Here is a 6,097-nt window from a genome sequence, read left to right as displayed (position 1 = left end):
TGTTAGTGGTGGCGGGCGTCATCTCCTCAGCGCGCGGTGGTGCGTGGCGCAGGCCAGTGTTGTCGGGCGGAGGCGTGGCACTTGATGTGGGGCAGCGCGGCGGGGCTTCGTGTGTCTACTGTAGCGGCGTAAAGGCATGACGACGCCGCAACGGTTGTGTGGTGCCTTACTCTCTCCCTCCCTCCTCCTTTTCCTTCTCCATTTTCTCCATTTGTTGCCCGTTGGGCTACCTTATCTGAGGTTTTGGCTGGCTAGACGCTAGATCCGACCGCCTCGTTGGCCAACGCCACCGGATAGGTTGGGGTCGGTACTTTGTGGATCTCCTGTGCTATAGGAGCGAGCCATATTGGAAGGTCGTGGCCATGGCCAGAGCGGCCGCGGTCGCCTCTTTCTCCTCGTCCGGTGGTGTCCTCCATCGGGGGTGGCTGCCCTTGCAAGGTCAATGTAGGGCGGGAGGAAGAGGGGTTTGCCACTCCCTATCCAAATCTGGCCTTTGCAGTTGGCGGAGAGACATATATGGTTGCTTGTTGCTGCCGCAGGTGGTGGCAGCGCCGATGCGGGGTGCAACTTATTACTTGGAGTGCGAGGGAATCACAAAGAAGGTGCCTTTTCGTTACGCCTTCGATGAGTGGTGTAAGCATGGTTTAGTTGTTGGTGCGGGCGTTCACGATCGAGGTTGGGTTCCTAGACGCTGAGGCAGCGGCCCTGGGTGGCGGACTGTTGGGAAACGTAGCATGTAATTTCAAAAAATTTCCTACGCTCACGCAAGATCTATCTAGGAGATGCACAGCTGTTAGAGTAGTCATTATGGTATACGACTTCTAGTGCAAGTCAGTTTTGTACCCTACTCCAAGTCGGTTTGTACCCTCTTATATACTCTTGTATGCCGCACCAAATCATCAACAAGCAACAGTTTTATTCAGCTTTCATGGTATCAGATACCGGTCCTAGGGTTTAGGGTATGGCTCCGCCAACGCCACCGCCGCCGCCGCCGCCCGGCTACTTCGAGCGCCGGGCCGCACTCATCGCCAAGGCTGCCAACGCCGCGGCCGCTTCTCTCTCGGCCCTCACCATAGCTCCACAAAACTACCCTGCACCCATCCTCGCCGCACCAATATCTCTTGCTGACACAATCTCCGACGTCAGCCCCTACATCCCCATAGTTCTTGATCTCGCTGCCCACAACTACTACCATTGGAGACATCTCTTCGATCTCCACCTCGGCCGCTGCAACCTGCGCTCGCATGTCGCCGCCAACTGTCTTCCCCGCCCCGACGATCCAATGGTTGAAAGACGATCTCGCGATCGTCCAGTGGTTCTACACCCGCATCACCACCGAGATCTTCAACATGCTCGATCACGACGGCGCCACCGCTGCCAACATCTGGCACTCCCTCCGTCAGCTCTTCCAAAGCAACACCGACGCTCGGAAAAACGCTCTCCACACCGAGCTTCGCAATATGGTGCAAGGAGACGCCCCGGTGAACTTGTTCTGCCAGCGCGTTAAGACCATTGGTGATGAGCTCCGCGAACTCGGCGATACAGTTAGCGACTCTCAGCTAATCAATATCGTCGTCGTCGGCCTCAGCGAAGACTTTGACAAGCAAGCCTCGTTCATACCGATGATACGGCCCCCTCCTACCTTCGCTGAAGTTCGTTCCTTGCTACAACTCGCGGCGGAAACACAAGCTCGCAAGGACTCTCGCCCCAAGGTCTTTCATGCTGCGGCTCATCCTCCATTGTCGTCTACACCAGCGCTGCCTTCCAGGCCGGCTCCTGCCGCCGGGCCGTCCGCATCGTCATCTGTTCAACCGCCCCCAGGCTGGCGTCCTAGTCCGAACTACCGCGGCAAAAACCCTATCTACAGGCCGCCGTCGACTCGTTCGGTTCCGCCTACGACATCACCAGCACCGAGTCCTGCACCACCCACCAGTGCTCCATCTGCGGTTGCATGGCGGCCTCCTCATGATCCTTGGACGGGGCTTGTTCAAGCATGGCCCATGCCCTGGTTCGCTCCGTCCACCCTCGGTGCTCCGCCGACATACTCAGGTGCCTGGCAACCCGGCCTTCGGCCGCCTACTGGTGCTCCCGGGGTTCTCAACCCCCGACAGCCGGCCAATGCCTATCACGCCGCCCCGACGTATGCTCCTTATGGTCATTACAGCACCGACGGCGGCGCCTACTACACACCTCAGCCGGCACTGCTTCCGACGCCACCCTCACCTGCGACGCCGAGCTGGGATCAAGCTGCCTTTCTCCAGGCCATGAATAACTTTGTTGCACAAGGAAACTCAGGTACGGATTGGATCTTTGATTCAGGGGCCTCTAGTCATATGTCTGCATCTAGTAATTGGTTATCTTCTTGCACTAAATCTCCTTTCCCTTCCATTATCCTTGGAGATGGATCATCTATTCCTATATATTGTGTTGGTCAGGCTCAACTTCCCTCTTCCACCAAACCTCTTTTACTTTGCGATGTTCTAGTTGCACCCGCCCTCATTAAAAATCTTATCTCTGTTCGCCAATTTACTTGCGACAATCTAGTTTCGGCTGAATTTGACCCTTTTGGTTTATCTGTGAAGGATTACCTGACCAAGGCCGAGATCGCTCGCTTCAATAGCTCCGGTGATCTTTATTCTCTTAATGGAGTTCCTGCCGCCATCCCTCCAACATCCATGCTGGCCTCCGTCGATCTCTGGCATCGTCGCTTGGGCCATCCCAACCCCGCCGTCTTAGCTTCTATGCTTAGTGAATTTACCATACCATGTAATAGGGACTCTCATAATTCTGTGTTTTGTGAGTCTTGTCAATTAGGCAAACATGTGCGTCTTCCCTTTAGTTCCTCTAGTTCTTGTAGCACTTATCCCTTTGAATTAATACATTGTGATTTATGGACCTCTCCCATTGCAAGTGTTTCGGGTTTTAAATACTACCTTGTTATCCTAGATGATTTCACCCACTTTGTCTGGACTTTTCCTCTACGCAACAAATCCGAGGTCCATTCTCTTTTCCTTAATTTTCAACGCTATGTGTCTGTTCACTTCTTCCTCCCAATTCGCTTTATCCAATGTGACAATGGTCGCGAGTTTGATAACATTAAAAATCGTACTTTCTTCTTACAACATGGCATCCTGCTTAGGTTCTCATGTCCCTACACCTCCCCTCAAAATGGTAAAGCAGAACGCTCTCTTCGCACCCTCAATGATATAGTTCGCACTCTCCTCATTCAATCATCTATGCCTCCCAAGTTTTGGGCTGAAGCCCTACACATGGCCACCTTCCTTCTAAATATTCGACCTTCTAAAACTAAACCCAACACTACTCCCTATTATTCCCTCTTTCTTTCCCACCCCGACTACTCCGCGGTTCGTGTTTTCGGCTGTCTTTGTTTTCCCAATGCCTACGCCACTTCTGCAAATAAATTGTCACCACGCTCTATCCCATGTGCTTTTCTCGGCTTCTCTGACGAGCACAAAGGCTATCGCTGTCTCGACCTTCACACCGGACACGTTCATGTCTCTCGTCATGTCACGTTTGCTGAGCACATTTTTCCTTTCTCACAACGCACTACTACACCATCCAACACCCCTAGCTCCGCAAACACCCCCTCTCCCCGTCCTTTCCAACTATATACTCCCCTACCTGCCGAACACAACTTATCACCACCACCATTAACACCCACCATAGCCAATCCCAACCATACACTCACCCCACCCGAAACATCCCCAACACCCCCGACCCCTGCTCCCTCCCCAACACCCCCGGCCCCTACTCCAACTCCACCACCCAGCCCTACTCCTTCGTCTGACTCTTTCGCTGCGCCGGACTCACCAGTACCCACCTTACCCCCTCGTGCTATTCCTACAGCAGCCCCGATTAATGATCATCGCATGCGTACTAGGTCAAATCAGGATTTCATCAACCCCAAGACCGCCTAAACCTTCATACCTCCGTATCTCTCACTTCTCTTCCAAAGAATTACAAAATTGCTCTACTTGATCCCAATTGGGCCGCTGCCATGCAAGAAGAATATAATGCTTTACTTCAAAACAACACCTGGCAACTTGTTCCTCGTCCTCCCAATACAAATATTGTTTCTGGCAAATGGATTTTTCGCCAAAAGTTCCACTCCGATGGGAGGCTCTCACGATATAAAGCCAGGTGGGTTTTGTCGTGGCTTTTCTCAGCAACAAGGAATTGATTACGAAGAAACCTTCTCTCCTGTTGTTAAACCTAGCACCATTCACACCGTTCTTAGTGTTGCTGTCTCCTCTTCATGGCCCATTCACCAACTTGATGTTAAAATGCTTTCCTCCATGGTTCCCTTCAAGAAACTGTCTACTGCCAGCAACCTTTGGGTTTTGAAAATCCATCCTTTCCAACTCATGTATGTCTTCTTCAGAAATCTCTCTACGGTCTTAAACATGCCCCACGAGCTTGGTTTCAACGCTTCTCCTCCTTCATTCAAACAATAGGCTTCACTCCATCTCTCTCCGACACCTCTCTTTTTGTGTATCATCAAACTTCTGACACTGCCTATTTACTTCTCTATGTAGATGATATCATTCTTACCGCCTCCTCTCAAAAGTTCTTAGATCATATTGTCTCTCTTCTTAGATCTAAATTTTCTATGACTGACCTAGAACTCCTTCATCATTTCTTAGGCATTGCTGTTGTTCGAGATTCCTCCAGCCTTTTTCTTTCCCAACGCCAGTATATTCTTGATCTTCTTAATCGTGCTGGTATGGTTGACTGTCAATCATCTCGCACTCCTGTCGATACTAGTTTTAAACTTTCGGCTACAGGTGAACCCTTTTCCGATCCTACTCTCTATCGTAGCCTAATAGGTGCTCTCCAATATCTCACCATTACTCGTCCTGAAATCTCTTTTGCTGTTCAACAAGCATGTCTCTATATGCATGATCCCCGGGTTCCTCACTATAATCATGTTAAGCGCATTCTTCGGTATTTAAAAGGAACTATCAATCATGGTCTCCACCTCAATAATTCTTCTCCAAACTCGCTTACCGCATACTCTGATGCAGACTGGGCTGGTTGTCCTGACACTCGAAGGTCCACTTCCGGTTTTTGTGTTTTTCTTGGTAACAATTTGATTTCTTGGTCTTCGAGAAGACAGGTTACAGTCTCACGTTCGTCGGCCGAGGCTGAGTATCGCGCTGTGGCACATGCCGTTGCAGATACAATCTGGATTCGGCAGTTACTCTCCGAGCTACACAGGCCTATTGAGCAGGCCACTATTGTCTACTGTGACAACATATCAGCAGTCTACATGACCAGCAATCCAGTTCAACACCGACGCACAAAGCATATTGAGATTGATATTCATTTTGTTCGTGAAAAGGTTGCTCTTGGTCAGGTTCGGGTGCTTCATGTTCTCTCTACGGCTCAGTTTGCTGACATTTTCACCAAGGCACTGCCTACTAAGCCGTTTTAAGATATCTGTTTCAGTCTCAACGTCATCAAGCCTGCCGTTGATACTGCGGGGGGATGTTAGAGTAGTCATTATGGTATACGACTTCTAGTCCAAGTCAGTTTTGTACCCCTACCCCAAGTCGGTTCGTACCCTCTTATATACACTTGTATGCCGCACCAAATCATCAACAAGCAACAGTTTTATTCAGCTTTCAACAGCAACGAGAAGGGGAGAGTGTGTTCACGTACCCTCGTAGACTGAAAGCGGAAGCGTTTTGTTAACGCGGTTGATGTAGTCGAACATCTTCTCGTTCCGACCGATCAAGCACCGAACGTATGGCACCTCCGAGTTCTGCACACGTTCAGCTCGATGACGTCCCTCGAACTCTTGATCCAGCAAAGTGTCGAGGGAGAGTTCCGTCAGCACGACGGCGTGGTGACGGTGATGGTGAAGTGATTCGCATAGGGCTTCGCCTAAGCACTACGTGAATATGACCAGAGGCGTAAACTATGGAGGGGGGCGCCGCACACGGCTAACAATATTTGTTGTGTGTTCTAGGCGCTCCCTCCCCACATATATATAGGTGGGAGGGGGAGGGGAACAGCCATGGGGCGCCCCAAGTAGGAGGAATCCTACTTGGGGTCCTCCTCCAATTCGGCCTCC

The sequence above is a fragment of the Aegilops tauschii genome, chromosome 3, assembly GCF_002575655.3.
Source record: "Aegilops tauschii subsp. strangulata cultivar AL8/78 chromosome 3, Aet v6.0, whole genome shotgun sequence".
Classification (NCBI taxonomy): Eukaryota; Viridiplantae; Streptophyta; class Magnoliopsida; order Poales; family Poaceae; genus Aegilops; species Aegilops tauschii.
Note: the sequence above shows the minus strand (reverse complement) of the source record.